The following is a 21681-nucleotide window of genomic DNA, read 5'->3' as shown; positions in this document are numbered from 1 at the left end:
CTTGTCCTCTATTCTCTAGTAAATCATCCTAATGCAAGAGATGTGCCCAGAGCAACTTGTTAGTCAAACTATTTGTTTAACACTTTAGAGTGTCTGGCTGGTGATGTTTTCGATAATTTACAGCCTTGCTCATTGTGCTGACAAAATATTTTCTCCTGCACTGAATTGCTGCCTTTATTCACACTGCCTGAATATGAGTTAAATGACCTTTAATTTCTGTGGAGGAATATTTTACTTTGTAGATGCTTTGTATTTTGATATCAATTTGGAAAAACTGCTCTCTGTGAAATGTATTTTGAATTATTATTGTTTCTATCTCCTTTTCCCTTTCAAGAAAGAGTTGTATTTATCTCTTTTTCTCAGAGCTCAGGCTTTCCCAGGAGGAAAGGTGCTGAGGCAGCTCCCAATCTAAGAGTGGTATTTAACTCAAAATACATCCCAAGTCAAGGATTGTGTTCCAAGATCTCAGGAGGCCAGTTACTCCATGAGAAAGAGTTCCCTAGGCTTGAGGAGTTCCTTTGGAGTCAGAGATTTTAGTGGTTATGGTTCATTGTCTATCCAGGATCCATTTTCTCTACTTCTCACTTCCACAGACAATTTTGATTTTCTTCAGGCATCCTCCCACCCCTTCCTCATGCAACGACTTGAAGCTGCGGAGGCTGACACCAGCCTTCTCTACAGGTGGGTCCCGGTTCATGTGAACCAATCATGGAATTCCCTCCTGCTTGTCAGTGATTGGTTCAGAGGTGGGCGCATGAACTAAAGGGGACCAATCAGACTGAAAGGAATGACTTGGGAGAGCGTTGCTCTTTCTCAGTGGACATGGAGGAGAAAGTACCTTGTTCCAGTTGCTGCTGCAGCCATCTTGTGACCATGAGGGCAGCCTCCATGTGAGGACAAAGCTGATATGCTAAAGAGGGAGGAACAGAGAGAATCTCAGGGAGAAAGAGACCAAGCTTTGCTCTTTCCTTGAGCCTATTCTACCTCTGAAATTTTGCTACGTGAAATAACAAATTTCCTAATTTTGAAACCTGTATGAGTCAGGCTTTCTCTTGCTTCAACAACATATTCAGCATATGTCCGCTATGTGCCAGGCACTGGCGTAGATACTAGGTATGCAGCAGGGAACAATGTGGTCAGAGTATTTACCTTCCTGAAGCTGGCTTTCTGGTAGCAGAGAAAACAACACACAGATAAATCTATACTATAGCCCCAGGGAATAAAGCAGGGTAAGGGGATAGGGAGTGTTGCCGGGGGTCCTGTGTGTGAGAGGCATGCTATTTGAGGCAATGTGGTAAGAGAAGTGAATAAAGTGAGAGAGTGAGCCAGTAAAACATCTGAGGAAAGAACTTTCCTGGCAGGGGAAACAAATTCAGAAGTCCGAAGGCAGGAATGTGCTTGGTGCATTTTCGGAAAAACCAGGAGGCTGATAGAGCTGAGTCGGGTGGAGACTGGTGATAAGAGGGCGGCAGTGGTGGGAACATAAGAGTCCCTGGAGGCCAGGATAGGGACTAGGAATTGTCTGTTTAATTACTGGAGAAAGTTGAGAATGGGTTATTGTTTGTAGCACAAAGCATCTTAATGAGCGCAGAAGTAAAGTAACTTGGGCTGAAGATAGAATCTGAGAAGACCACTCTCTAATAGCAGGGCCTGCTTTGAGCCTTTGAATGGTCATTGTGCCCATTTAGTCTCCAAGGGACTCATCAGACCAAGCATCTGTTGCTGAGTTTTTATAGTTTTGAATAATCAAAATTCAGTATAACTATACACACATACATATATGTATGTATATACATATGATATTGAGAAAGTACCTATTTTTTCCTTTTGGACTAAGAAATTAAGTATTGTTTTAAGTCAAAAATAAATGTTGCATCTATTTTATCATATGCTTTTGCAGCCTCTGTTGAGATGACATCATGTGTTTTTCCTCCTTTGGTCTATTAATATGGAGAATTATATGAACAGATTTCCTGTTACTGAATCATCCTTGGATTTCTGGAATAAGCCCAACTTGGTCATGGTATATTATTTGTTTAATATGTTGCTGAACTCAACTTGCTGATATTTTCTTTAGCATTTTTACATCGGTACTTATAAGAGAAATGATATAGGTTTCTTTTCTGATGTTCTCTTAATTTATTTTTGTTGTTGCATTAGTGTCTTTGTAAAAAGAATTGGGATGTTTTCCTCTCTGGGATTGTTTAAATAGTGTCATGATTTTCTTTCCTTGAAGGTTTGAAATAATTAAGTTTTAATGGCTAACACAATCCACTCACCTTAAAAAATTAATTATAATTTATGACTTTCCAGTTATGTCCATAGGCTTGCATAATTGTTAAACAGGTGTAGCTCTAGCATTTATTATGTGTAGTTCTGTATTCTGATTTTCCTCCTTAACCTAATGTCAGATGTTTTTCCACATGCTGTAGTCTTTTTAATGGATAGGTATTTTTCCATTGTGTAGATAGAGCATACTTTAATATTTTCCTATCCTTGTGTGAGTAGGATGTTTCCTATCCTTGTGTGAGTAGGATGTTACTATTTTTATAAAATAATGCTGTAGTAAATATATTTTGCATGTATTGTATCCTCATTTAAATTCTTTTCCTTTAAGATAAATTGCCAGGAATGGGAAGGTAGAAAACTTTCTATGACCTTTAACACATATGGGCAAATTATTTTCCATAAGATTTGTGTCAATTTGCATGGGCTGTAGAATTTGGGTACATTATTTGCATAACATCATTGTCGGTATTGGGTGTTATTTTAATATATTTTTCTGTTATTAGGTATAAAATGGCACCATAAACATCTTCTAGTCCCCAGTCTCAAGGGTGGGGAAAGGAAGAGGAGAACTTTCCTTTAAATGCTGCCCATCCCGTTGAGACTTGGGAGTTGATTTTGTCACTGTCATTTCCCAGGTGTAGAAAGAGTTAGGCCTGAGCTCTGAATGGGTTCCCAGTCCCAACTATTGGCTGCGTTGTACTAACTAAAGCTAAGTCCCAGAACTCAGACGTTGTCACCTTTTTTGTTTTGCTCTTTAGTTAATGTTGATTAAGTTCTTATAATAGACTAAGCACAGTGCCTTAACTGTATTTGCTTCCAGTTTGTTACCAAGCAAGACACAATGGCTGGGAACATGAGATTCTATAGGCGGATGGTGCAAGAGCCTGCCCTTTTAAAGATGAAAGAGCTACCTTGTAAAGATAAAATGCTTTCCATCTTTACTTCCTCACTGACTCTCTTGATTTTGTGACTATGTACACAGATCACTGTCTTCTGAGTATTTAGGTAGCTAGCTTAGGGAGGGGAGAGAAATCTTGGCTCTTCAAAACTGTGCTTGTGGTTCTTGCCTAGTTAATTTGTAAAAAGCAAAACACGACTTGCCACCTTAGCAGAGAAGACAGTCTTATTTTTGTGAAATCAAAGTACTTTGTAACCATGACGAATTTCCAATGTTAATAAACTGTCCCCAGGGAGAGGTTCTGATTGCAAAAGCCTCCCATAGAATAATCGAGCTCTCTTTTTCTCAAGCTGGGATGCTCACACCGGTGGCGTCTCCAGCCAGGAGGCTGATCTCACCCGCCTTGCCAGGGACTCGGAGGAGGAGTAATTGGAGAGCAGAAGTCAGTCAAGACCATTTCTATGGTTTTTAGTTTTAAAAGTGAACTGGGACATTCAGAAATATAAAATACTCTTCATAGTGAGGAAAGGAAGCAAATGGAAGAGTCTGGAAACCAGATTTGTGCTCTGAAGTGAGGAAAGTGAAAGAGGGTACAGAGAGGGGGAAGGAGTGGGTTCTTAGATAAAAGTTGGTTTTGAGTGACACGCTAAAAACTGGTAATTTTTTGAAACAGAAGCATGTCAGAGTTGCTATTTCTCTCCCTCTAGTATATGAATATACCGTTGTTTAATAAATATTTATTGAACATGTAGACATTCTTAGTTGTGTATTTGATCCTGGGAGTACTAAATCAAGATTTTGTCCCTAGCTTTAAGTTAATTGTGTTTAATGTGAAAAAAAAAATTACATGAACTTAAAAATGGTGATTGTTAGGTCAAGGCGCTGTGGGATCCCTGAGGAGATAAACACTTGGGTCTAAATTAGTAGGTATTAAGTTACAGAGCTCTGTATTCGACTTTTTGCCCCTTTTCTTTACTCCACATAATTCCTGGAAGATCTTGTTCATCCCAAACCATTTCTACCACCCCAGTGTGCAAACAAAACAGTTGTTTTCTTTCTTGCCCCAACCTCTTTTTGGAGTGCAGACCTACTTTTCTACCTGTGAGTAATCTCTACTGTACTGTCTGGCAAATCTTTCAAAGTCAACAGAGTGCACTCACCTGCTCCCAAACCTCTTCCCCGAAACTCCCCTACTGGCCAATAGTACAACTGTCTATCCCATCAGCAAAGCCAGACAAGCCACTGGAGATGTGTCCTCCTCCATCATCCTTTATAACTAGATTCTGTCAAGTGTCAACCTCCCAGATAGATTTTGATTGCTCTTTCTCCTCATTTTTTTTTTTTTTTTTTTTTGAGACAGGGTCTCGCTGCGTTGCCCAGGCTGGAGTGCAGTGGCATGGTCATGACTCACTACAGCCTCAAACTCCTGGGCCCAAGCATTCCTCTCACCTCTGCCTCAGCTTCCCAAGTAGCTGGGACTACAGGCATGTGCCACCATAGCTGACTAATTTTTGTATATTTTGTAGAGATAGGGTCTCACTATGTTGCCCAGGCTGGTCTTGAACTCCTGGGCTCATGCAGTCCACCTGCCTCAGCCTCCCAAAGTGCTGGGATTATAGGCCTGAGTCACAGTGTCTGGTCTCTCTCCTCTTATCCACAGTTCCATCGTCTTCTCAGAATTTCTCCCCTCATTAACTCAGTGGTCTCATGTCTGGTCACTGAGTCTCAATCTCACCTTCTGATTCCTATCACATACAAACTTTAGTTTTCAGGATTGGAAGGATTTGTTTAAAATTCCTATCTGAAGGGCAGGTGCAGTGGCTCATGCCTGTAATCCCAGCACTTTGGGAGGCTGAGGCAGGTGGATCATGAGGTCAGGAGTTCAGGACCAGCCTGGCCAACGTAGTGAAACCCCGTCTCTAATAAAAATAAAAAAATTAGCCAGGCATGATGGCAGGCACCTGTAATCCCAGCTATTCGGGAGGCTGAGGCAGGAGAATCGCTTGAACCCGGGAGGCAGAGGTTGCAGTGAGCCGAGATCACGCCATTGCACTCCAGCCTGGGCGACAGTGCGAGACTCTGTCTCCAAATAAATAAATAAATAAATAAATACATACATACATACATACATAAAACTCCTATCTGATCATTTCACTCCTCTGAGTAAGATCCTTAATGTCTTCCCAGCAGAACCGGACCCTGCTCACCTCTGATGTGCGCTTCCTCTCCTATTACTTCTCCCTGTGCCCAAATGACTTTCAGTTCCTGAACTTTCTGGGTTACCCCTTACTTCTGAGCCTTTAAACATGTGCAGAATGCCCTTTTCTTTCTCTTGGCGTATTTACTTCCCAGCTCTTCACATGCTCAGAGGATGTTTCATCCCTGAAAGCTTTCTCTGCCCCCTCCAGGCTTGTTTAAGTGCCCTTCTAACCCGTAGCTCCCTACACAAATCTCTATCATGGCATTTATAATTGTTGTAATTGTTGGCTTATTTTTCAGCTGTTTCTTTAGACGAAGAGCTCCTGAATGATAGGGACTTTTAGTATGTTTTACACCTCTATCCCAGAACCTGGAATGGTGCTCGACAGATGACTATAGGATGAATGTTGCTGAAAGAGGCAATTAAATCCTTACTCAATGAATATGGTCAAGAATCTAGGACCTAGCAAATTATATTCTAATAGATCTTATAGAAATGACAACAAAACTATTTTTGTGAACTTTCAGAAGCGTGGAGGGCAGCAGTAGTGCCAAGAGATCAATGAATGTTGCCCAAATTAAAAAAAAAATCAGAAGATGAGTTGTTGAAATTACAAAGGTAACCCTGAAAGGTATATATTACTTAGGAAGGCAATATTCATTGGCAGTCAACATGAGCTCTCCAAAACGTCATGTCAAACTAAAAAAAAAAAAAAAATTTTTTTTTTTTTTGAGACAGAGTTTTGCCCTGTCACCCAGACTGGAGTGCAGTGGTGTGATCACAGTTCACTGTGGCCTCAACCTCCCAGGCGCAAGTGATCCTCCCATCTCAGCCTTCCTAGTAGGCTGGGACCACAGGCATGCACTACCTAATTTTTTAATCTTTTGTAGAGATAAGGTCTCACTATGTTGCTTAGGCTGGTCTTAAACTCCTGGGCTGAAGTGATGCTCCCACCTTGGCCTCCCAAAGGGCTGAGATTACAGGTATTAGCCACTGTGCTGGGCCAAAAAATTTTTTTTGAGACGTTTATGAAGCCATTAGATAAGAAGGATATAGTGCCTCTTGATTTCAGAAAAATGTATAAAATATCTTATACTTTTTTTGGCACAATGGAGGAGAGGGCCAACGTACATGGGGTCACTACTGATACTCCAGGGGCTCTGTCTGTGGCACTGATACGGTTTGGATTTGTGACCCCACCCAAATCTCATGTCGAATTGTAATCCCCTCTGTTGGAAGTTGGACCTGGTGGGAGGTGATTGGATCATGGGGGTGGATTTTCCCCCAGGTGCTATTCTTTTTTTTTTTGAGACACAGTTTCACTCTTGTCACCCAGGCTGGAGTGCAATGGCGCCATCTCGGCTCACCGCAACCTCCTCCTCCTAGGTTCAAGCAATTCTCCTGCCTCAGCCTCCCAAGTAGCTGGGATTACAGGCATGTGCCACCATGACCAGCTAATTTTGTATTTTTAGTAGAGATGAGGTTTCTCCATGTTGGTCAGGCTGATCTCGAACTCCCGACCTCAGGTGATCTGCCCACCTTGGCCTCCCAAAGTGCTGGGATTACAGGTGTGAGCCACCACGTCCAGCCCCCAGGTGCTATTCTTGTGATAGAGTTCTCATGAGATCTGGTTGTTTAAAAGTGTGAGACACTTCCCTCCTCTCTCTCTTTCTCCTGCTCCAGCCATGTAAGATGTGCCTGCTTCCCCTTCACCTTCTACCGTGATTGTAAGTTTCCTAAGGCCTCCCCAGCCATGCTTCCTGTACAGCCTGTGGAACCATGAGCCAATTAAACCTCTTCTCTTTATGAATTACCCAGACTTAGGTATTTCTTTATATCAGTATGAGAACAGACAAATTCAGGCCAGATCTATTGTGACCAGCCCTTTCCCTTTTCCCCTTGAAATTCTTCAGGAAGGGGGGGCCATTGGCAAGTTTTTTTGTTTTTTTTTTTTTTTAGTTGGATGAAGGAGAAAATATTCTGCTTGGGGTTCAAAAAAGGTGTTATATATGTGCACATTTGCTTTGTTTCCTTTTTCTCTCCTTGACCATCTGAGGACATGATAAGGGCCTAGGTGAGAACTTTGGGTAGAATAAAGGAAAAGATTATAAAAACTTATTTATTTACTTATTTTTACATTTTTTATTTCCATAGGTTATAGGGGATCAGGTGGTATTTGGTTACATAAGTTCTTTAGTGGTGATTTGTGAGATTTTGGTGCACCCATTACCCAAGCGTATACACTGCACCCAGTTTGTAGTCTTTTATCCCTCACTCCCTTCCCATCCTTTCTCCCTAAGTTCCTAAAGTCCATTGCGTCATTCTTATGCCCTTGTGTCCTCATAGCTTAGCTCCCACTTATGAGTGAGAATATACGATATTTGGTTTTCCATTCCTGAGTTACTTCACTTAGAAGAATAGTCTCCAATCTCATCCTGGTTGCTAGGAATGCCATTAATTCATTCCTTTTTATGTCTGAGTAGTAGTTCATCTTATATATATACCACAGTTTATCCACTTGTTGACTGACGTGCATTTGGGTTCGTTTCACATTTTTGCAATTGCGAATTGTACTGCTATAAATATGTGTGTGCAAGCATATTTTTTGCATAATGACTTCTTTTCCTCTGGGTAGATACCCAGTAGTGGGATTGCTGGATCCAATGGTAGTTCTACTTTTAGTTCTTTAAGGAATCTCCACACTGTTTTCCATAGTGATTGTATTAGTTTACATTCCCACCAGCAGTGTAAAAGTGTTCCCTGTTCAATGCATCCATGCCAGCATCTGTTATTTTTTAATTTTTTGATTATGGCCATTCTTGCAGGAGTAAGGTGGTATTGCATTGTGGTTTTGATTTGCATTTCCCTGATCATTAGTGATGTTGAGCATTTTTTCATATGTTTGTTGGCCATTTGTATATCTTCTTTTGAGAATTGTTTATTCATGTCCTTAGCCCACTTTTTGATGGGATTGTTTGTTTTTTTCTTGCTAATTGGTTTGAGTTCATTATAGATTCTGAAGATTAGTCCTTTGTCAGATGTGTAGATTGTGAAGATTTTCTCCTACTCTGTGGGTTGTCTGTTTACTCTGCTGACTGTTCCTTTTGCCATGCAAAAGCTCTTTAGTTTAATTAAGTTCCAGCTATTAATCTGTGTTTTTACTGCATTTGCTTTTGGGCTCTTGGTCATGAAATCTTTGCCTAAGCCAATATCTAGAAGGGAGTTTCTGATGTTATCTTCCAGAATTTTTATAGTTTCAGGTCTTAGGTTTAGTTCCTATATCTACCTTGTGCTGATTTTTGTATAAGATGAGAGATGAGGATCTGATTTCATTCTCGTACATGTGGCTTGCCAGTTATGCCAGCACCATTTGTTGAATAGGGTGTCCTTTCCCCACTTTATGTTTTTGTTTGCTTTGTCAAAGATCAGTTGGCTGTAAGTATTTGGGTTTATTTCTGGGTTCTCTATTCTATTCCATTGGTGTATGTACCTGTTTTTGTACCAGTACCATGCTGTTTTGGTGACTATGGCCTTATAGTATAGTTTGAAATCAGGTAATATGATGCCTCCAGATTTGTTCTTTTTGCTTAGTCTTCCTTCAGCTATGTGGGCTCTTTTTTGGTTCCATATGAATTTTAGGATGGTTTTTGCTAGTTCTGTGAAGAATGGTGGTGGCATTTTGATGGGAATTGCATTGAATTTGTAGATTGCTTTTGGCAGTATGGTCATTTTCATGATATTTATTCTACCCATCCATGAACATGGGATGTGTTTCCATTTGTTCGTGTCATCTATGATTTCTTTCAGCAGTGTTTTGTAGTTTTCCTTGTAGAGGTCTTTCATCTTTCACCTCCTTGGTTAGGTATATTCCTAAGTTTTTTTTTTTTTTTTTTTTGCAGCTATTGTAAAAGAGGTTGAGTTCTGATTTGATTCTCAGCTTGGTTGCTGTTGGTGTATAGGAGAGCTACTGATTTGTGTATGTTAATTTTGCATCTGGAAACTTTGCTGAATTCTCTTATCAGTTCTAGGAGCTTTTTGGAGGCGTCTTTAGGGTTTTCTAAATATACAATCATATCAGCAAATAGCAACAGCTTGACTTCCTCTTTACCGATTTGGATGCCCTTTATTTCTTTATTTTGTCTGACTGCTCTGGCTAGGAATTCCAGTGCTGTGTTGAAGAGAAGTGGTAAGAGTGGGTATCCTTGTCTTGTTCCGGTTCTCAGAGGAAATGCTTTCAATTTTTCTCTATTCAGTATTATGTTGGCTGTGGGTTTGTCATAGATTGCTTTCATTACATTGAGGTATGTCCCTTGTATGCCGATTTTGCTGAGAGTTTTAATTATAAAGGGATGCTGGATTTTGTTGAATGCTTTTTCCGCATCTATTGAGATAATCATGTGATTTTTATTTTAATTATGTTTAAGGGGTGTATCACATTTATTGACTTGCATATTAAACCATCCCTACATCCCTGGAATGAAGCCCACTTGATCATGATAGATTATGTTTTTGATACGTTGTTGGATTCAGTTAGCTAATATTTTGTTAGGGATTTTTGCATCTATGTTCATCAGGGATATTGGTTTATAGTTTTCTTTTTTGGTTATGTGCTTTCCTGGTTTTGGTATTAGGGTGATAGTGGCTTCATAGAATGATTTAGAGAGGATTCCCTCTTTCTCTATCTTGTGGAATAGTGTCAGTAGGATTGGTAAATTATTCTTTGAATGTCTGGTAGGATTTTGCCGTGAATCTGTCTGGCCTGGAATTTTTTTGTTGGCCATTTTTAAATTACCACTTCAATCTTGCTGCTTGTTATTGGTCTGTTCAGCGTATCTAATTCTTCCTGATTTAAGCGAGGAGGGTTGTGTCTTTCCAGGAATTTATCTATCTTCTCTAGGTTATCTAGTTTTATGTGCATAAAGGTGTTCATAGTAGCCTTGAGTGATCTTTCGTATTTCTGTGGTGTCAGTTGTAGTATCTCCCATTTTGTTTCTAATTGAGCTTATATGGATTTTCTCTCTTCTCTTCTTGGTTAATCTTGTCTCTCAATTTTATTTATCTTTTCAAAGAACCAGCTTTTTAATTTATGTTTTGTATTTTTTTTTGTTTAAATTTCATTTATTTCTGTCTGATCTTGGTTATTTACTTTCTTCTGCTGGGTTTGGGTTTGGTTTGTTCTTTTTGCTCTAGTTCCTTGACGTGTGACCTTAGATTTTCTGTTTATGCCCTTTCAGACTTTTTGATGTAGGATTTAGGGCTTTGAACTTTCCTCTTAGCACTGCCTTTGCTGTATCTCAGAGTTTTGATAGGTTGTATCACTATTGTCATTCAGTTTGAATAATTTTTAAATTTCCATCTTGATTTCACCATTCACTCATTGATCATTCAGGAGCAGGTTATTTAATTTCCATGGATTTGCATGGTTTTGAAGGTTCCTTTTGGAATTGATTTCCAGTTTTATTCCACTGAGGTCTGAGAGAGTGCTTGATATAATTTCAGTTTTCTTAAACTTATTGAGGCTTGTTTTGTGGTCTATTGTTTGCTCTATCTTGGAGAATGTTTCATGTACTGATGAATAGAATGTATATTCTGCAGTTGTTGGGTAGGATGTTCTGTAAATATCTGTTAAGTCAATTTGTTTTAGGTTTTAGTTTAAATCCATTGTTTCTTTGTTTACTTTCTGTCTTGATGGCCTGTCTAGTGCTGTCAGTGGAGTATTGAAGTCCCCCACTTTATCGTGTGCTCTCTCTCTCACTTCTTAGGCCTAGTAATAATTGTTTTATAAATTTGGGAGCTCCAGTGTTAGGTACATATATATTTAAGATTGTAATATTTTCCTGTTGGACTAGTCCTTCTTTTTTTTTTTTTGAGACAGAGTCTTGCTCTGTTGCCCAGGCTGGACTGCAGTGGCATGATCTCGGCTCACTGCAAGCTCTGCTTCCCAGGTTCATGCCATTCTCCTGCCTCAGCCTCCCAAGTAGCTGGGACTACAGGCACCCACCACCACACCCGGCTAATTTTTTGTGTTTTTTTTAGTAGAGACAGGATTTCACCATGTTAGCCAGGATTGTCTCGATCTCCTGACCTCATGATCCGCCCACCTTGGCTCCCAAAGTTGGACTGGTCCTTTTATCATTATATAATGTCCCTCTTTGTCTCTTTTAAGTGCTGTTGCTTTAAAGTTTGTTTTATCTGATATAAGAATAGCTACTCCTGCTCACTTTTGGTGTCCATTTGCATGGAATGTATTTTTCCACCCCTTTACCTTAAGTTTATGTGAGTTCTTATGTGTTAGGTGAGTCTCTCAAAAGCCGCAGATAGTTGGTTGATGAATTGTTATCCATTCTACCATTCTGCATCTTTTAAGTGGAGCATTTAGGCCATTTACATTCAATGTTAGTATAGAGATGTGAGGTACTATTCCATTCATCATGCTACTTGTTGCCTGTATACCTTTTTTTTCTTTAATTGTATTTTTGTTTTATAGGTCCTGTGTGATTTATACTTTAAAGAGGTTCTGTTTTGATGTGTTTCCAGGATTCGTTTCAAGATTTAGAGCTCCTTTTAGCAATTCTTGTAGTGCTGGCTTGGTAGTGGGGAATTCTCTCAGCATTTGTTTGTCTGAAAAAGACTGTATCTTTCCTTCATTTATGAAGCTTAATTTCACTGCATACAAGATTTTTGGCTGATAATTGTTTTGTTTTAAGGAGGCTGAAGATAGGGCCCCAATCCGTTCTAGCTTGTAGGGTTTCTGCTGAGAAATCTGCTGTTGATCTGATAGGTTTTCCTTTATAGGTTACCTGATGCTTTTGCCCCACAGCTCTTAACATTCTTTCCTTTGTTTTGACTTTAGATAAACTGATGAGTATGTGCATAGGTGATGATCTTTTTGCAATGAATTTCCCAGGTGTTCTTTGAGCTTCTTGCGTTTGGATGTCTAGGTCTCTAGCAAGGCTGGGGAAGTTTTCCTCAATTATTCTCCCAAATATGTTTTCCAAACTTTTAGATTTCTCTTCTTCCTCAGGAGTACCAGTAAGTCTTAGGTTTGGTCATTTAACATAATCCCAGACTTCTTGGAGGCTTTGTTCTTATTTTTGTATTCATTATTCTTTGTCTTTGTTGGATTGGGTTAATTCAAAAACCTTGTCTTTGAGCTCTGTGGTTCTTTCTTCTGCTTGTTCAATTCTATCGCTGAGACTTTCCAAAGCATTTTTTTTTTGCATTTCTATAAGTGCGTCTATTGTTTCCTGAAGTTTTGATTGTTTTTTATTTATGCTATCTATTTCACTGAAGATTTGTCTCCTCATGTATCATTTTTTTTTTTATTTCCTTAAATTGGGTGTCACTTTTCTCTGGTGCCTCCTTGATTAGCTTAATAACTGACCTTCTGAATTCTTTTTCAGATAAATCAGAGATTTTTTTTCTTGGTATGGATCAATTGCTGGTGAGCTAGTATGATTTTTTGGGGATGTTAAAGAACCTTGTTTTGTCATGTTACCAGAGTTGGTTTTCTGGTTCCTTCTCATTTGGGTAGGCTCTGTCAGAGGGAAGGTCTAGGGCTGAAGGCTGTTGTTCAGATTCTTTCATCCTACAGGATGTTCCCTTGATGTAGTATTCTCCTAGTTTTCCTAGGGATGTGTCTTCCTGAGAGCCAAGCTGTAGTGATTGCTATCTCTCTTCTGGATCGAGCCACTAGCATGTCTACCAGGCTCTGGGTTGGTACTGTGGGTTGTCTGCACAGAGCCCTGTGATGTGAACCATCTGTGGGTCTCTCAGCTGTGGATATGAGCACCTGCTCTTGTGGAGGTGGCAGAGGGATGAAATGGACTCTGTGAGGGTCTTTAGTTTTGGTTGTTTAATGTGCTATTTTTGTGCTGGTTGGCCTCCTGCCAGAAGGCGGTGCTTTCAAGAGAATATCAGCTGTGGTAGTATGGGGAGGATCAGGTGGTGGGCAGGGCCCTAAAACTCCCAAGAATTTATGCCCTTTGTCTTCAGCTACCAGAGTGGGTAGCGAAGGACCATCAGGTGGGGGCAGGGCTAGGCGTGTCTGAGCTCAAACTCTCGTTGGGTGGGTCTTGCTGAGGCTGGTGTGGTTCCCAGGTCAATGGAGTTATGTTCCCAGGAGGATTATGGCTACCTCTGCTGTGTCATGCAGGTTGTCAGGGAAGTTGGGGAAAGATGGCAGCCACAGGCCTCACCCAGCTCCTGTGCAATCCAAAAGGCCGATCTCACTCCCACCATGCCCCTTGCAACAGCACTGAGTCTGTTTCCAGGCAGTGGGTGAGCAGGGCTGAGAACTTGCCCCAGGTTACCCGCCTCCCAGCGCAAAAGCAAGTAGGGCTTTCGTCCTTCCCTGCCTGTGGAGTCTGTACCCCGGATTCAAGCCCACCCCTGAGTTCTGGCCAGGAGACTTCTCATTTGGTTGGAATTGCTACAAAGTTCATCTGGAGGTTTCCTTCTCCCTGTGGCCTTTTCCCAGTGCCTCTGGCAGCCCTCCCCAAGTACTCCTGTGAGACAAGGCAGAAATTGCTTCTTAGAGGATCCAGAGAGCTCACTGGGCTTTTCCCGCTGCTTCCTCTACCCATGTATTTCGCTGGGCTCTCTAAATTGACTCAGCTCCAGGTAAGGTGAGAATCTTCTCCCATAATCTAGGCCTTCGGATTCCCCAATGAGGGTGTGTGTTTGGGGGTAGACGATCCCCCTTTCCCACTTCCACAGTTTGGACACTCACAGTATTTGGGATGTCTCTTGGGTCCTGCAGGAGCAATACACTTCCTTCAGAGGGCCTGTGGGTTCTCTCAGCTTTCCTGATGTATTCCTGCAGTAGTTCTAGAGCAAAAGTTTATGACGCGAGACTCCACATGATGCTCTGTCTGAGTAGGAACTGCAATCTAGTCCTGCCTCCTGTCCGCCACGATCCTCCCTCTTCTCAAGATTATAAAAACTTCTATCTCCCTCTCTCATCTTTACTTAAAAACATGTCAAATCTTTTAGCACAAAAATATATTACATGGTTAAAAAGTCAAATACTATACCAAGAGTTACAATAAAAAATGGCATTCTCTTGCTCAACCTTCCCCTCTCCTCCAGGTACAGCTATCCTGGGGCAACCATTTTCAACTCTTTTTGGCTGTTTCTTTTGGAATTTACTTCTCCATTCCCAAGTAATATGCCTATACTGCTATTTATCGATTTATAAATGTTAGGCTTTATTTGTTGACTTCCTATTATGGAAGATGAACGAGCAGTATAAGCTAAGACCTGGTGATAGAATAGGTCACCAGCCCATTTCCCCTTTCCCCATCCTTCAAATGCAGTTACCCTGCTGCTCCAGTTTAGTTTTGCTGCTCTTTAGACCTACTATACAGCTATTATTTCTGGACTTCAACTGTTTTCTGCATTGGGTCCCTGATTCCTATATTAGATAGTTGCTTCTTCTTTTATATACTTCCTTGTTTACATTATGTGGTAGCTTCCTGAGAAAGGGTGTGTGGAGTATACAATTTTTGAGATCTCTCATGTCTGTATTTTTTTTTTATTCTACTCTCATGCTTGACTGAAGGTTTGGTTGGGTATAGAATTTGGAGATAAAAATCATTTTCATTAGAATTTGAAGGCATTGCTCCATAGAAATGTGAAGAAGCTATGGTGGGAACAATAATTGTGTGTGCACCAATTTATTTCATCTTCTTGGGTAGACAGGACAACTTTATTCCCTAGCCTTATTTGCAGTTAGGTCAGAGCCGTAAGACTTAGTTATGGCCAATGTAATGTGGGTGAAAATGATGTACCCACTTTCAGGTTTACACAATTCTCCAGGCTCCCTCTTTCCCTTCCATGGTGGTTTTGTGGGTAACATCTTGAAGATGGTGGCACTACAAGACAGGTCGTTGGTCTCTTAATGATTGCTTAATGAAATTGATGAAGGAGAGATCCATTTTAGTGCCTTGTCGTTCTGCTTGCCTTATAAAACTCATTCTCAAGGTAGCAGCAATTTTCCTAAAGTCTGGTAAGCCTGTTACATGGCTGTTTTCAATAACATGGCTGGGGCACATTCATAAATTCTTATTTTTATTAAACTGACACTGGCTTCAAAGTTCATTATTATTTACTATTTTTGATTCCCTAAGGCCAATGCGAGTTGATGTGAGTCAAATTTCTTCCTTTCATAACATTTTTTTAGGGTGCTTATGATTTGATTCACTGCGTGGAGGCATTTGAATGCACAGTCATGGGATCATAAACTGTCAGGGCTGGAAGGGCGTTAAAGATGCTTTCATCCAGCCCCCTTGCTTTTCAGATAAAGACATTGTGGCCCAAAGATGGGTAGTGGTTGATTTTCCTACAGTCAACAATGCTCCTGGCAGTAATTGTTAGTGTTCAGAGGTAATAAGTAATTGTGTTCCTTTCTTTGCTCTGAGCTTGGAACTAATAGAAAAATAAGATGCAAGAATCTGACAGGAGGAGATAAAAATATTGGCTTTCTCATTGAATGAAGTTAAATGAGAGAGTATAGCTTGATATGTAGTCAAATGACCTTTGCCCTGAATTGAAGCTACACATTTGACAGACACTGGTGGTTATCTACCCTACAGCTATTCCTTGCTTTTATCCCTTGCCAGCAGATCTGGTCTCCAACTATAGAGGCTGAAAATGCCTGATACTGTTATTCTCAGCCTTCCTTGATATCTAGATCATGTGATTAAGGAGGAAATCTGCAGGAAACTTCTGTAAGATTTTTCCTCTTTTGAAAGAGAGATGCTTGGAACAAGATACCTTCCTCTCTTGATTCCCTTCCTTTTTGCTTTAGCTGTTGCTGTTTAGGACACTAAGGCTGGAGGTGGGGAGGCATGTCAACACGCTGAGGATGGTAGAACAGGAAAAAGGAAAACATCTGGGTCCTTGACGACATTGTAGAGAAGCAACACCAATGGCAGATCTCCCTGACTCTGGGCTTCTTGTTACTTAAACTAAAGTAAGTTTATGCCCCCTCAGTGGCTTGCACCTGTAACTTGCAGCCAAAACCATCCTAACAGATAAATCTTCCTGAATTTAAAAACCTCCAAAATGTTGAGTCACCGTGTTTATTTTCCAATCTCATCACTCAGATAATAGACTCAGGGTGGGAGTGTGGAGTAGAGAGACAGAGGCCACATGTATCCTGTCCAGACTTTTCCGTCTTGCCTGCCACGGAGAAGTGAGAATGGAAGATAATCACCCTGACCTCAGCCAATCCTATCATAATATTGGGGGAAAAAAAAGATTACATGGGAGTCTAAAAATAAAAGGGTCTTTTAATTTTTTCAATTGAGAAATTAGATCCATAATTTTATGTGATGAATGGAGTTGAACTGAGTGTGTGTGTGTGTTTCAATAGTATTTCTAAAACTTCATGCTCTTGGCTTAGTCTGCTGAAGGCCTTATCTATCTTCAAGGCAGTTCAGAAAATAGAGCATTAATAAGTGTTAGGCATGCCTGAAATGTGTATCTTGTTTCCAGAGCCCCGGACATGAACAATGCAAAAAGCAAGAATCTAGTTACTACATCTTTGAGGCACAGTAATTTCATTATGAAGTTTCCTTCTTTACTTTTTCCCCTGAGGGGAGAGGATTATTAAAATTAGGTCATTGCCCATTGGGCTGTCAGAAGAGCCCAAACTCCTTTATCCAAAGAAAGCTACAGAATGGCAGAAGTGATGGAAGCAAATAGCTGGCTGTCAATCAAATCTAATTTCCATACTCTCCACATTTCTTTGATGAGATATTTCAAGCTGCAAAGAGGGAAAATGTTTTTTTTCTCCCTGAAGTAATTGAAGTTAGTGTCATAACACCCAGCCAAACAGAGCAAAATGCCAAGAAGCAGATGTGTACACTGACCATTCACAAGGAGGAATTGGTTTAAATTGGTGGTGGGGTGAAAGTGATCAGGTTTAATGTCCTGTGATGGGAAAGAAGATAATAGGGAAGTGGTGCTGACCCAGCTGCCTGAGCCTAATGCTTCCAGGACCACTTGTTGCCTGGGTAAGCTCACACCCCCATGTGTGTGTCCCACACTGCACCAACACAAAGCTCTTGGTGTTTCATGATGGCATCTGCACTGGCCCACTGAGTTCTCATTTAGATATGGGAAGGGAACTCTTTTTGGATTGACTATTTGCTGTTCTGGAAATATTTGCCAAACTTTAATGGAGACTGACAAAGATATGAGTCAGGAGAAAATGAGAATAAGTGGTATTTAGTGTTCTCCACAATCATTTAGTCAGTCGTTTCCTTAAGTGTTTATTGGCTACTGTGTGCAGGCCTAGGGGATGTAAGAGTGGGCAGGAGAGTCATGGCGGGCATAGGTACTTGGAGCTAATGGTCTAATAGGGGCTAGAGACAAATGAACAATCACTGATGATGCAGTGTGAAAGGAACTGCTGTAGGGGAGGTACTTGATGAGAGCACATGGCCTGGGTGCCCACCTCAGACTTGGAGGATGAGGATCAGGGCGGGCTTCCAGAAGGAAGCAGCAGCTAAGCCAAGTGCTAGACGATGAGCAGAGGCAAAGCAGAGGCAGGAGTTGGGGAGATGGAAGGGTAAGTGTGAAGGCAGAGGAGAGCATCAGTAAGAGGTGTCTTCAAGGGCTCTGAATTAGGAAGGCTGGGTCAGTCACAAGGCATTTGGGAGATAGAACCACAGGATTGTGTGTGTGTGGTGGAGGTGGAATATCGGACAGGGAGGGATCTAGAACGAATCTCAGGTGGTATTGTTTACAGAGATGAAAAACAAGATGAATAGGATGGGAAAGAGCCTGGGGAGAAAGATAATGAACTTTGTTTGGGACATAATGAGGTTGAACTCTTTCTGTGACATCCAAATAAGGAGATCAAGTAGATAGTGAGGAAATCAATAAATAGTGTTAGATGTTTATGTGTTTAATATTCAGGCTGTTTCAGCTTTCTGTCCTGGGTCTAGTTTGTTTTCTATCCATGGCTTGTTAACCCAGAATCTTGAGTTTAAGGCTTATACATTACCCAGCTCTTAAGTCTCAAACTATATCTCTAATCTTTGGCCAGCATTTTGCAAAGGTGGATCACTGACTCCAAGAGACACTCAGGACCCAGGAGCCACAGACAGAAATGGGTCTTACATTAGTTGTTAAAATGCTGCTGTTCAGTACACTCACAGTTGTGATGGCTTCAAGATCTTATGTTGTATTTTCCATCCCTCCAGCCTGGGTTGCATTTTTTTTCAATCTTATTTTTCATTATAAAAGTCCTCCATCTTCTTGATTATATTAGTTTTTCTTTTCTGGACCTGATTACCATTCTGGCTTCATTGTTCATGAAATGTCAGGGTCATCTCTGCATAGGAGAAATTTCCATCTGTAAATCACTCTGATGCCGGCTCTTAGTGTTGTTAAGGTAAGAAGCAGTGACTGAGTGAGGCAAACAGGCATATTTCTAAAGACTGAGACTTTCAAATTCAGTAATTTGGTTCAGCAGATCAGAAATCATGGTTCTGGGTAAATGAGCATTTTGATAAGTTCAGAGAAAACATTCTCTTTTATGGACTTACTGCTTTAAGCTTTGAAATTTCACATGCATCAGCTGCATGGGCTCAGCTGGTGAGGACTCAGATATTTCTATAAGTTTGATCTAATGATCCCCTCACTTTAGGCCAAGGTTTCTCACTGGAGCAGTATAACAAAGTGGCTAAAGCAGCCTGCTACAGTGCAAATCAGTCAGCCAGAGCCAAATTTGAATCCCAGCTCCATCGCTGCTTAGCTGGAAAGCCATGGTTAATTTGTTTAACTTGTCAGAAAGGGTAGGTAATAAAACAGTTCATAGGTTTGTGGTGGTTATTGTTGTAAGAATTAATAGATATGCTACTTGAACAGGGTCTAGAAGGAGCTCAAATAATTACTTCTTGCCACTGGAAGCGAGCTCAAATAATTACTTCTTGCCACTGGAAGCATCGGCACTGTCCAATATGGTAGCCACCACATGTAGCTCTTGAAATGTGGCATTTTGGATGAGATGTGTGGCCAATTATATGTGCTATCATTGCCAACCGGATTCTTTCACCAAGGCTGGAGGAGTGCAGTGGCATGATCACAGCTCACTGCAGCCACGACCTCCTGGGCTCAAGGCATCCTTCCACCTCAGCCTCTCAAGTAGCTGGGACTACAGGCATGAGCCACCAAGCCCAGCTCATTTTTGTATTTTTTTTTTGTAGAGATAGGTTTTTGCCATGTCGCCCAGGCTGGTCTCAAACTCCTGAGCCCAAGCGATCCTCCCGCCTTGGCCTCCCAAAGTGCTAGGATTACAGGTGTAAGCCACTGCACCCAGCCAATGCCAACCAGATTCCAAAGACTTAATATAAAAAAAAGGATGTCAAAAGAGTGTAAATTATTTCATCAATAACTTTTTGTGTTGATTACATGTTGAAACATGGACATTTTAGGTAATGTTGGGTTAAATAAAATCTGTTTTATTTCTAGCAGTTATTACCTACTGATTATTTAAATTAATTTACCGTTTTTTTTTTTTTTACCTTTTTAAATGTGACTACTAGAAAATTTAACATTGCATATGTGACTTCTATCTTATTGGATACCTCTCCTTTAGACATAGAACTTAACACGAAGGGCTTTCAGTATCTGAAGTTGTAGGCAAAGTACTCGCCTAGGTCACCGTAGCAACCTCCCCAGCCAGTTTGTTTGCTCTGTCTTTCTCCTCACTATACCCTGGGAACCTTTCAGAGTGCCTGATCTGCATCCGACCTGCTGCTGCCATTCTTGGCCCTGGCTCTTCCTGAATATACTCTATGCTCAATCATGATGAAAGAAAAACTCATCACACCCTCATTCATGTGTTCAGTTATTCACTCAACAGTTTTTGATAATTAACTGTGAGCCAGGCAGTGTTCTAGGCATTGGAGAAATAGTGGTGAACAAGACTGACAAAGCCCTTGCTCTACATGTGGTGTCTTCTGCCTGGAATACATTTTCTTTCACACTATCTCTCTCTCTCCCACTACCCCCTCGATAACTAACTGGAATCACCTCTCGAGGAAGTCTCTCCTGACAACACTCCTCCCCACATCTTTTTTTTTTTTTTTTTTTTTTTTTGAGACAGAGTCTTGCTCTGTCGCCCAGGCTGGAGTATGGTGGTGTGATCTTGGCTCACTGCAACCTCCACTTCCTAGGTTCAAGCGATTCTCCTGCCTCAGCCTCCCTAGTAGCTGGGATTACAGATGCATGCCACCATGCCTGGCTAATTTTTATATTTTTAATAGAGACGGGGTTTGCCATGTTGACCAGGCTGGTCTCAAACTCCTGACCTCAGGTGATCCGCCCGCCTCAGCCTCCCAAAGTGCTGGGATTACGGGCATGAGCCACCATGCCCGGCCACCACACCTTAGTCTAAGCTCCTAGAGCCTCCTATTGTCATTTTTATCATAGGACTTACCACATTTACTGTTATGTCAATTTTCAAAAGTCAAATTTTTTATTTTGAGAAAATTGTAGATTCATATGCAGTTATAAGAATACAGAGAGACCCCTTATACCCCTTTCCCAGTCTCCCTCAATGATAACATCTTGCAAAACTGTTATACAATATTACAATGAGGGTATTGGCGTTGATACAATGACTGATCTGGTTCAGAGTTCCCATTTTACTTGTATTTGCATGCATGTGTGTGTTTAGTTCTGTGCAATTTTATCTTTCTTTTGTGTATCCACCACTGCAGTCAAGAGACAGAACATTTCCCATGGGGTGCAGTGGCTCATGCCTGTAATCCCAGCACTTTGGGAGGCTGAAGTGGGTGGATCACCTGAGGTCAGGAGTTCAAGACCAGCCTGGCCAACATGGTGAAACCCCATCTCTACTGAAAATACAAAAAATTAGCCAGGCGTGGTGGTGTGCACCTGTAATCCTAGCTACTTGGGAGGCTGAGGCAGGAGAATTGCTTGAACCCGGGAGGCGGAGGTTGCAGTGAGCCAAGATCCTGCCACTGCATTCCAGCCTGGGTGACAGAGTGAGATTCTGTCTCAAAAAAAAAAAAAAAAAAAAAAAGAGACAGAACATTTCCATCAGTGCAAAATTCTTCATGTCGTCTTTTTATAACATAACACTTCCTCCCCACCCCTGACCCTTACCTGACCCTTATTAACCCCTGGCAACCACTGGTCTAGTTTCCATTTCTATAACTTTGTTATTTCAAGAATGTTATGTAAATGGAATCATACAGTACATAGCCTTTCAGGATTAGCTTTTTTCCACTCAGCATAATTCTCTGGAGATCCA

The 21681-nt window shown here is 41.0% G+C and overlaps 1 protein-coding gene across 7 annotated transcripts in view; it reads left to right on the top strand.

The window, feature by feature from the left end:
- The first annotated feature begins 338 nt into the window (after positions 1-338).
- GPHB5 (glycoprotein hormone subunit beta 5) overlaps positions 339-21681 on the top strand; it is a 33531-nt gene continuing 12188 nt past the window's right edge. For 2 of the 7 annotated variants that reach the window (XM_054530176.2, XM_054530174.2), the window contains exon 1: positions 339-890. The gene's annotated coding sequence lies outside the window, so the exon portion shown is untranslated. Of the gene's footprint in view, positions 1230-16197; positions 16363-21681 lie in introns of those variants that run through there. The other 5 variants (XM_054530175.2, XM_054530171.2, XM_054530172.2 and 2 more) reach the window with 4 other exon arrangements.

The sequence above is a fragment of the Pongo abelii genome, chromosome 15 (assembly GCF_028885655.2).
Source record: "Pongo abelii isolate AG06213 chromosome 15, NHGRI_mPonAbe1-v2.0_pri, whole genome shotgun sequence".
Lineage (NCBI taxonomy): Eukaryota > Metazoa > Chordata > Mammalia > Primates > Hominidae > Pongo > Pongo abelii.
This window is presented reverse-complemented; position numbering and strand designations above follow the sequence as displayed.